Raw genomic sequence first — 11,873 nt, 5'->3', positions numbered from 1 at the left:
CTCAAGGGCATAGGAGTGATGGCTCAACATTCTACTGCCACACTGACGGATAGTAGTCATCAGGCAAAGCAAAAGTCATCAGCAAAGACACCACCCCCCCCCCCCCCCCCCTCACCTCAGTAGGCACGATATATGGCTTCTGAGGGACAACTCCTTTTCACTGTATTGGGTACAGCAGGTGAAATATGCTAAGGATAGCTAATATTCAAATGATGACCTTTCTCGCCGTGTGCCGGGAAAATAATGGAAGGGCAAATGCCCTTTATGTTCTCTGTGCTTTCTGAAGTGAGGACTTTTTAAATTGCTATTGCAGCTTCTTTTCTAAAGGAGTGCTGAAGGAAGATATCCAGTCAGCTGAAGTTTCCCAGGTAGCTTTTAGTGAGACAGACTCTTTTGTGTTGTTCTCCGTGAGTTTTGCATTCCCAAATGTCAAATACAGGTACAGGTTCTTTGTCTTTCTCCGTCTGCCTGTATGGTTGTCTCGAGTTCTGTCCAGGTAGGGGCCTCATCAGGAGGGCGTCCACAATGCCCAGTAGCCCGGTCATTACGGTCCCACCACCCCCTGGCACATTACCATCCTTGCTATTATCTGTGGAAAGAAAAGGCTTTGGAATAGCTGCAGTGTTTCCCCTAGCAGTAAGAGTGGTGTGAATGAAGCGCTAACATCGCTGTAACATGTCGTAGCTAGTGCCTCTAAATGATTGCCTGGTGGGCAACAACCTGTCATGCTCTGAATTGGCTTGTTGAGGGGGCTCACAAGCAGAAGATGTGGAGGTGGGTGGAAATAATGGCAAGAAAGAGTTCAGAAATGTTCCACTTAGTACGCCATTCAGAATGGGTGGTGTGTGTGTGTGTGTGTATGCGTGCAGGCAGGGGGCCTGTTCAGAAGAGTGTATTTTGCACTGATGAGATGATGCCACTGATGATGATGATGAGGATCACGACAGTTTGTATTTCATATCTCGCTTAAACAACTCTCTCTATGTGCCTTTTGCTTGGGTAAACATTAAATCCCCATGAAAAAAAAGAATGGTGATTAGCTCCTAATCAGTCAGCCTCAAAATGTCTTCGAAAGTATTCATGGGAAAGCCTGGACCTGAACACTTGCTCACGACTCGAACATTTGTCCCTAAAAGAGGCGGGGTGCAACCGAACTCAGGTCAGTTTGCTTGCCTAATCCATCACGGCTGGTTCCGGCGGCGGCGTGTTCCGCGTGCGCTAACGCTAGCGTTAGTGAAGCTTTCCGCGCCTCCCGTTCCCCTCCATCACTCTCCTAAGACAGCATTAGCCTCGGCCCTGATTGCTCCGGGCCTCATCTGCATGCCATTTTCCTCCCTGCGTTCAGCTCCGCTGTCCTTAATGGGCCTTCAGCAGGTGTGGCTTTTAAGGCTTTCGGAGAGTCGTCCTCTGGCTCTGTCTCTGGTTGCCCTGCGCTGGGGTCACTTCAGGGCTTCTGCACAGTCACATTTTAGAGCATTTTCCATATTTTTTATAAACCTTTTAAGAATGGCTTTGAATGTGAGGATGTTACATGCAAAAATACATCCTGATTGTAATGATAAAATATCCTGCTTTGGGTATTATGTAGCTATTTTATATCAGGATCTTGGAGGTAATGAAGAAAGCAGCCAATTTGGCAATCTAAATGGATTTCCTAGATTTTCCTAAACCTGCAGTCTTTTCTCAAGATCTACTGTTTCACAGCTTAATGTAAAATAGTCTTCCCATTCAGAGTGCCATATTTCCCTGAAATGTTAAAGGAACACGCCACCCAATGTCAGTAGTAATATATGTTCTTACCTTAACTTTCACGAGTTGAGTCATACCTCTCCCGGTACTGTCGGTACGTGCACTCAAACGCTCTGGTGCGCGGCGCGAATAAACAAGCGAATAAACAGGAGAACTACAATGTTTAAACAAGCGAATAAACAGGAGAACTACAATGTGTGGCGCAATAGCACTTGGGAGTACTTCGACCTAGCTTAGTAATATTAATTAACACCTAATTGTAGATCCTATCCACCACAGAGTTCAGCCGACCCCTCCCCCTCCCCCTCCGAGGCACACACACAGTCATTTCCGTAAATAGAGACAACCTGCCCTGCTGGCGTTAGTTTGAGCTGATTTAACAAAGTAGCAGGTAGTGGTAAAGTAGATTGTGAACAATCATGGTTATAACATGCATTGTGAAGGGTTGTGATAACAAGCAGAAGTATTATAGTGATTTCATGTTTCATAGAATTCAGCTTCGCTACAAACGGCAAAAAGCATGGCTGGGATCTACAATTAGGTGTTAATTAATATTACTACGCTAGGTCGAAGTACTCCCAAGTGCTATTGCGCCACACATTGTAGTTCTCCAGTTTATTCGCTTGGAAAATCGCCACGTTTCATGTTGCGTGACCTTACACATTTTTATCAACTACTCGTGCAACTGTATTTAAGTAAGGAAAACGTGGATGTTTTTGATTACTGCTATCTTCCTCCCTCTATGGCTACATCTGAGCCCGCTAGCATAGCAACGGGAGAGGTATGACTCAACTCGTGAAAGTTAAGGTAAGAACATATACTGTATTACTACTGACATTGGTCGGCGTGTTCCTTTAAAGCAATACAATGCAGTTTTACCTTAAAATAACACATTCAAACTCATTTTGAAGCTACTAACTTATAATACAGAGAATGAAGTCTCTGACATTGACAATGTGTGCCCCCAACGTATGATAGTGCACTATGTTGATCATTGTTGATCGGGTAGGATTATGACCTTCTTAATCTGTATTTGACTAATTGGGTACCATCTTAGCGCTAAATGACGTTGAATGTTGACGCCAACAGGCATAGATATCAGTTCCTGCATTGTGCTACTTTAAATGAACAGTGTGATTTGATCTCTGTTGCTGGGCTCCAGGGCCTCTGCCTACCGCTGACAGACTGATGCCATTTCATAGTTTTACACTTGAATGACACTGGAGATCATCTTAAAAACAACAGATGTATCACTTGTGCAACGAAGGTTTGGCACGCCACTCATATGAGCCATAAGAGGTGTTTTGCTAATGATTACTGGCACCGGAAAAGAGGACACAGCCCCTTGAGTGTGTGTGTGTGCGTGTGTGTATCATTATGCACGCAGTTTTATCTCGCAACATACACCTGTGCTGTGGATGACTGTATCTACTGATATCTATATGGATGTGTACTGACACATGTACACACGTATGCAGACTTATAATCTGTTCTAAAATGACAGGCATTGTGCACTTCTGGTGCCCAGAATAAGGATGGCTGAAAATGCCCACCTCCCCTCCACCATCAACCCCTCATAATGTTCTATGTTCGCCAGCCAAAGCCGGGCTACAATTGGGCAATTACTGCTTTTAGCTTCCAGCTCGCTCCTTTTATTTCCATTTTAATGAATATGTATTGACGCTTGGCGGCAAGGCTGGAGATTCGAGAGGGAGCTTCGAGCCAAAAGAAAAAAGAAAAAAAAAATGTTTGGAGAGGAACATTGGGGATTTATTTTTGGTCTTTTTGCACTAGCCATGCTTTCTGAAACAAGGGATTAGGACACAATAAGCTGTCCACCTTCTCCGTTGCAATTGTGTTAAAATCAGTAGTTTGGGGGAGATATTTCAACTGTTCGAACGGTACCCCTCTCTTACCGTCCTCAGATAAAATATTATTAGCACATGCAAAATGTAGCATTTACTAATAAAAGCAAATTGCTGAAAGATGTCAATGCTTGAATGCTAAATAATTGATGCAGATAAGTGCTTTGGCAGTCTGAAATTAGACTCTATTTTGATAGGGAGAGGTTCAAATCAGATTAAGAATGAATGATGCTAATTATGTGCAAACACATGTGATGTTAGCTGGATTTTCCACAGATCTCCATGTTTTGAAACTGATCCACTGTAACATTTGAGGTCGGTTCACAGTTCACAAATGTTTGTTTCCAGTGAGTAGACAAAGCTATGAGGAACATGAGAATATAAACACCCAAGCTGAAATGTCACAGTATCTGTTATCCATTCTCTGCTTTACAAGAAGGGAAACAAGCAGGTGTCAACCATTGATATGTATAGTTGTATGTAGCAGGTAGCATGTAAGAAAGAGTTAATTTCATGACAAATATATTTGGTAAATTGTATTCCACACACAGGATACATGTTTTTTAATTAATAAACAGACAAAATGCTTGCAACAGCACCCTCTACTGGTCATACACTGAAATAAGAACAGGTACATACAGTATGAAAGATTCCCAGAGGAAACTGGTGTTAAAAAATGCATTGGTGTTAGAATAGAGTTTGGTTTAAAATAGAGTCGTTAACATATCAACTCTTTGTGCTTCACTGGATAATTTACTTGTATTCTTAATTATACAGTTGCAGTTGAGATTGTAATGAACAGTCAATTCATATGAGCAAGTTTATATAGATTCAAAAGCCCGTCTTCTGGCCATAGAGCCTTGCAGACTCTTTCGGTCATTTCTTCTGTGTCTTTACATTTCCTGTACCTTTTTCACTTCTCCCTTCCCTTTTCTGTTCTTTAAAAGAATTCCAACAGCAGCTGAAATGATGAGAGAGACTCAGACCTAGAGAGACTCATTCTTTGAGTCCTCATTCTCTGAATTCTCATTGGTTGCGCCCCTAATTCTTTGGAGGATGGGAACACACTCTTTGACAAGTTGCTCAGTAGAGGCACTGCAACACAATATGGGGTAAAAAAGAATACAGCTGAGGCACTTGTTTATTAGTTACCCAGCGGATAGTGTAGAGGCAGCCCAGGGTCTGCTGAAAGGACCTTACTGAGGTATTGCAAAGAGAGGCAGACTTGGAGGGCCTGCTATTCTGTGGCTAATGGCCAGGCAGGAATGTTCCCCTGTGTGAAAAGTGGAGGAGTTATCAGTCTGGCCAGAAGAGGGCAGTGCCGATTCACTTTATACCTTTTCCAAAGTGTCATCATTGCCAAATGGATGGGTGGGGCTCTAAGCAGCCAGTCGTGGTCCTCAACCTAGTTTTGGACCAGTCAAAGCAATATAGAATAAGAACAGATGATGAGCAGGGGGCTTTGCATTGTGGAATTTATGATGATTCTGTGATGTTAGATCCTGTTAAGACAGAGTTTGTGATCGTGATGGGCATGATAGATTTGTAGCATTCAGAGTCAAGATGCTGTTTCAGTAGACATTGCCCTGGATGCAAAATACTTGTGGAATATTCCAGATCTCTGATATTTTTTTTTTCACTGTGGTGTAAGTAGTCTACAGACATCATACATGCTCCAGGCAGACAGAGAGAGAGGGGGAGAGGGAGAAAGAGAGAGATGCAGAGAGCAAGAGAGATAAAAGTAGAGAGATGGAGAGGCAGACACAGAGTTAGTGAGAGAGAGAGAAAAAGAGAGATAGTGGGAGAGAGATGTAGAGAGCGAGAGAGAAATGGAGAGACAGACAGGGAAAAGAGAGAGTGGGGGAGATAGAGAGATGGAGAGACAGACAGAGAGAGAGTGAGTGAGAGAGAGAGAGTGAGAGAGACAGAACAGGCTGTGGTCTCTGGAGTACCCCCCCCAAGTCTGCTCTTTCAGGCATCTCTGTGATGTGGCATTAGTATTCCACACACACGCCTTTTTCTTTTCCATCGCCTTGACTCAACTTCACCAGATGAGGAAAAAAAATAAAGTCAAATGTAACTGCAGTCAGTTTTCACAGACCATACTGATAAAATAAAAACCCCAGCCTGTGTGGATGGTATCAAGCACACAGACCTGCTCCCATGCAGCGGCAGCGCCCCTCAGGGAGACTCACGGCTGGCCATGAGACAACTCCAGTGGCTCTCACCACAGAGAGGTTCCACACCGGTCCTAGCAGATGGCATAAAAGGGGAGATAATATGTGGGGTCTCTGTTGTGACCCTCTGTGTCATCGGGATGGAGGAGGGAGTCTACGGGGACATGAGCAATGGTGTCTCGCTCGCGTGCGCTGTCTGTCTTCCCCAGGCCCTCCGACACCCTCCTCCATATCCTCCGTGGCGCCGATGAGCGCAGATGTATAAATCCAACATGGAACTGATGACACCCACCTCCTGAATCGTATGTCTGTATGTCCGTGTGTGTGTGTGTGTGTGTGTGTGTGTGTGTGTGTGCGACTGTGCGTGTATGTGTGTGTCTGCAGTTTGCATTAGGGCGGGCTGCACACCACATGTCCGCACCTTGTACAACTTATGAAATGTGGCGTACCTACATGCGGTCTGAATCCATGCCAGGTATTAATCTCGTTAATACCCACATCTGCAGATATATGGTCCATGCGAATATGTCAAAGAACACGTCCGCACATACTATGGTTGATGAAACAGAGCATCATTAGCGGAGTGTGGGATTCATATTATGCATTAACTTGCTGAGCTATAAATGCACATGTACGGTCAAAATATATAGTCATTCGATTTAATCTGCATTGACACTTAAAAACACACACGTGTATATCCTCTCTACACGTATGCAAACACACTGTCCTTGTGTAGATAACTGTGGAATTAAACACCCAGCGACGGCTAGCTAGCTCACTCATGTGCCCAAGTACAAATTGTGGTTGCAAATACTTGCAATACAAATATACCCACATACAAATACACACATTGCACATATTTAGACTCATGGTGAAATAGCTATAGGGCCACACACATATACTGTACACACTCTGTATACACATACACAGACTACTAATATACACCCATGTCAAATCAGTCAAAGAGGTTCACACTTACACATACATACAAATGCATGTGTATTCAATTGCAAATGTGCACACAGAGTAAATGCCCCCCCAGCCCCCCATCCGTCTCCTGTATCTGTTGTGAAGGTCACATGAGATTGATGGGCAACGTACCTTCTGTCGTGATGCCAGATTCATGGTCGGGCCAGTCCCCACCCAGACGCTGGACGTCTCCCCAGACACCTAGGCCATCTCAGAGGGAGGAAGCCAGCCGGTCCAGGGGCATGCCGCAAGCTCTCCGCAGCTTCCCTGATTTAGGAGCAGGGAAAGAGGGAACGCAAAGGGTCTTACTGTACATGAGATTTATGGCACAGTGTTTTTTTTTTTTTTGTTTCACCGCATCCACAGGACCACGACTCTTCCTTACACCTTTCTGCACCTTCTCTGTCTCCTCAGCACTCCTCCCCTCCCCACAAGAACAGCTCCATTTTTCTTATGATTCCATAGAGGCTCCACAAACCTATACTATATGTGTGTTTCACTTGGCTATTGTGTAGGTGTTTCATTTTTGTGTTTTTTGTATGAAAGTTTGAGTTATGATCACTGTATTTTTTATTTAGGGCTCTCACTCCCAGGTCTGAGACTGACTGTGTCACTCGCTCACACCTAAAGTTTTCAGTCTTGGATTTCTTCACAGGAAACAAAAGTATAAGATTCTTGGAGAAAGCCAGAATTTTACAAAGCTTTCATTTAAAGTAAGGTTCGCCCAAATTTTAAAAGTCTGTCAATATTTGTTCTTTCAAAGAAAAATGTTCAGTTGGCGATGGGTGACTGTTCCATTCATCACAAGTTTGTTTATTCAGCAAAATAGAAGTCTAATCATAGATGATTTGGAGTCAATAGCCACTATTTTTACACGCTACAGAGAACATTAATGCTCCCTTTGGATCAATTTGCAGCAATTTTTTGTTCTGAAGCGGCACTGCAATTTTTTAGTCAGCCCCTCTGTTCCGCTGATTGTCTCTTGATTACATTTAGCTGGATGCTTCTAGAATGCAGACATACAGTAATACAAATTTAGCCGGATTGTAGCATTAGACATTGATTCCATTATTCACAGGGCTTTATTCTTTGCCCTTATAATGTAGCTGTGCTTCACTGGTGATTTCCCGCCTTATGCTTTAAGTGTATTTAGATTAGCAGATAAACTCTGGCACAAATCTTGCTCATTTAGACCATTTTCAATTTCACCCATCAAAGCAACTCTCAGCTCTTTGAGCTATAATAAGTCTCCAGCCTTATCGAATCGAAAAGCTTGACCCCTCTAGTGTTTAATAAACCCCCTGCTTGTGTCTGCAAAGAATTTCCCAGTCTTCTGCCTTTAATGATTCAGCCAAATTAATTTCAGTCACAGTTTGCATGACGTCTGCCATATTTATGGTAATTATAGTTGTTGCAACTTGGCCAATGCCTTTGACTACAAGTTATGGTGTTCTTTTTTGCTAGTGGCATGAAAAACATTGGCTCAAAAATAACTATGTAGTTAAGACTGCTAACCTATAGTTGATGAGAGATTAAATACATGCACTGCATACAATAGCCTAATATACACTGAATAATGAATGTTTTATTTTATTGTCTGTGGGATCAATAACAAATGGTTGGCATTTTAACAAATATTACAAACTGAAAGTTCTCACTTAAGATGTTGAGTTGATATGTATAAAAACGTGCATGGAAAAAAGATCTCCATTTCCATATGTCATTCATACAACTAGCAAGGTATTCATGCCTGATCAATATTTCTACTAAGTAACTAAAAGCAACTTTGTTGAACACCTGACCTGCCTGTTTTTTGTACCATGTGGTCAGAAATGATATAGTAACAACCATTGATACCGTAACAAAGCTATAGAAGCAAATGATACATTTTTATAGTTAGTTAGTTAGTTAGACCAACTATGATGCGTGTTAATATTTCACATTTTCAATATTTTGTCAGCTATGTTAACCCAAAAAATTAAACGACATGAGAATCTGACATAAATATAATTTTTATTCCAAACTCTTCTGGCAACGTGAATAGAAGAGAGAAGAAAAGACAAAAGAAGTTTCAAACTTAATCATTGTACCCCTCCATTGTTGTCTATATAAAGACTTTCTATTAGATCAAATCGATAAGAAAGGTGGATAATGTCACTCTCTAAGAGGAGCACACTGACCCCTTAATTGCGTCAGCATCCCTGTTTTCAATTACACGCTGGATGATTTCCATGTGTGCGCTGGTAATTGGGACGGTGCAGACGGGTGGGAGGGAGTCGTGCTGCGTTACTGTCAGAGAGCTTTTCCTTCATAAGCCCTCAGGCTGGTGCCAGTGTAACACACAGAAACACACACACACACACACACACACACACACACACAAAGGCACACATATGCAGACATGCACATACACACAGACACAGACACACACACAGACATGCACACACAGACACAGACACACACACACACACACAGGAACGTACTTGACACTTGGCGCAGTGTTTTTTTTTATATCATCCTCTCAAAGTAAAAAAAAGGATGTGGCTCTTTTATCGTAATGAGGAGAGGCAGGCTGTAAACTTTGAGAGACACAGCTGTGGTACTGTGGGCTGCATTGCTTCAGCATGATACTCCCACCACACGACTCCTCTGCAAGGAGGACGTTGCTCACGGGAGATCGCTGACCAAGATGCTCTCTGACTGTATGTGCTGGAATGAGTACAAGGCGGCTGGCACGGGGTGCGGGTTATCTGTAAAAACACGCCTGTACAAACACACACACACACACACACACACACACACACACACACACACACACACACACACACACAATACCCACTGGCATTTTCCATAGCTTACTGTGATTTAGTGAGGGTGGTTTATGGTGGATGCTGTGTACTGTTTATGAGGGGAAAAAGACAAGGAATGAGCAAGAGAAAAGAAAGACACAGGAAAAGAGGAATGCACATAGAGTACAGTGAAGGAAGAAAGTAATGGAGGGAGAGTTCTGGGCCTGGGCAGGCTGAGCAGAGACGATCGAGGCTGACCCCTCTGGCACCATGACCTCTGAACTTCCTCTATCCTCCTAACGTCAGCGAGCATGAGGAGAAATGGCTTGTTAGATGCTCCAGCAGGTCAGGCCGCAGAGATCCTCAACAGCAAGTCAAACTGCCACATGGTTTCAGCCGCAGCCAAGTCATTTTTGAACCTGTCAGGCGAGGACGGAAGAGCCCGTTTACTCAGGCTGGTTGACGCTGTTTTCTTTGAGTCGAATGTCAGTGTTTGCTGGGCACGTTCATCCCAAGTCCATTTCCTCCTCTGCATGCTCTCTGCCTGGTTGTGACACGCAGAAAAATTGTTTTGGAAGAGGATCTGTGAGCATCATTTTTCCCCTCTAGCCTCTCTCTCTCTCTTTCTATCTCTCCCTCTCCCTCTCTCAATCTCTCTCTCTCTCTCTCTCTCTCTCTCTCTCTCACTCTCTGTCTCTTCATGGCTTCTTCCCTTGTCTGCCCTGATGTGGACTATGAAAGAAATAATACAGTCCTGTTTGGTCTGGCTGTGGATCTGCTCAGATAAATGTGTGTGGGTGCAACTGATATGAACATACACACACACAGATATTTTGACACATAGTCTCACTGTCTGTGTGCGTATGTGCGTGTGTGTGTGTCTCTGTGTCTCTGTGTGTGTGTGTACATATCAGTGTAAGTGTTTGTGTGTGTTATATGATTCATTTTGAAGATAAAACATGAATACATTAATTATAAATCAGCATTTGGAGTATCTTTAGTATAATTCAGATCAAGTGAACATTGATTGAAGACAATGTTGATTGCAGAAGAGAGAGAGAGAGAGAGAGAGAGAGAGAGAGAGAGAGAGAGAGAGAGAGAGAGAGAGAGAGAGAGAGTGAGAGTGAGAGTGAGAGAGAGAGAGAGAGAGAGAGAGAGAGAGAGAGAGTGAGAGTGAGAGTGAGAGTGAGAGTGAGAGTGAGTTGGACAACCAGACAGTAAAAAGGAGAATGCGAGAGAGATGAAAGACTCAAATTTACATTTACCGTGTTGGCAGTTCTGGTCTTCAGAACATAAGAACACAGTTATAAGAACTTCTAACTAGGGAGGCTACCCCCATACAACTACACAGTTCCGAGGGCTTTTTTCGGTGGGAATTCAAACTGCCAGTAAGAATGTGTGTATAAGAATGCCTAGGTGGTGTAATGCATACAGAAACGGAGCACTCAAAACCAAAACATTGCAATTTAACTTGCATTTTTTCCTGAAGTACAATGCAGTACAGTGATATTTTCATAAAGTATTGCAATCGAATCGTAAAGTACAGTGCATATGCAATGCAGCTGTTTCATGTGTTGTTATATTTTCTAATGGTTGTTTGGCTTTCCCCTTTAAAAAGTGAGAAATGGACTCTGCACAATGCTAACAAATATATTTAAGATGGAAACTGTGCTTCAGAGGATACTTAGGGGATGATTGTTGTTGAATTTTAAATATATAGCATTGCAAAGGCTAATGAAATAAGCTTCAGGGAGCATACACCTAACCAGTTAGCCTACCCCATAGTGAAAAATGTAACGTTAACCTACTCACATATGTCCCGGTGATACTGAATGAATCAGCCATTTTTTTAGGCATATTAGCATCATATTGACACTATGATAGTAGCTTATGTCTTACATGAACATAGAGTAATGCAACAGATAGCATTGTTATTTAGGCTACTGAAGTTTATTGACAGATAGGATTAATAAAATATGCTACATGAAGCCTACAGACCTTACCCTACAGTGGAAAATGTATCCAACTCACATCTGTCTGTAGGCATGTCTCGCGGATTTTTAAAAAGGGTGCTTCTGTTGCCTATATTACTTATTGTGCTTGTATTGCTTGACCAATCAACATGCAGTTGTGGTTCCTATGTACAAGGAAAAGACCCTAACCTGATACTAATTTGGTTATAGGAGCTGTGGCTACAGTAGAGACTACAATTGCCCCCAGTTTACATAAAGATGGTATAGGAACTACAAATAGGTCCCTACAGTGCGAAAACGGCTGATATGTGCATTTTGTGTGTGTGTGTGTGTGTGTGTGCGAAAGAGAGA

This window comes from Alosa sapidissima, chromosome 11 (assembly GCF_018492685.1).
Source record: "Alosa sapidissima isolate fAloSap1 chromosome 11, fAloSap1.pri, whole genome shotgun sequence".
NCBI lineage: Eukaryota > Metazoa > Chordata > Actinopteri > Clupeiformes > Clupeidae > Alosa > Alosa sapidissima.
Note: the sequence above shows the minus strand (reverse complement) of the source record.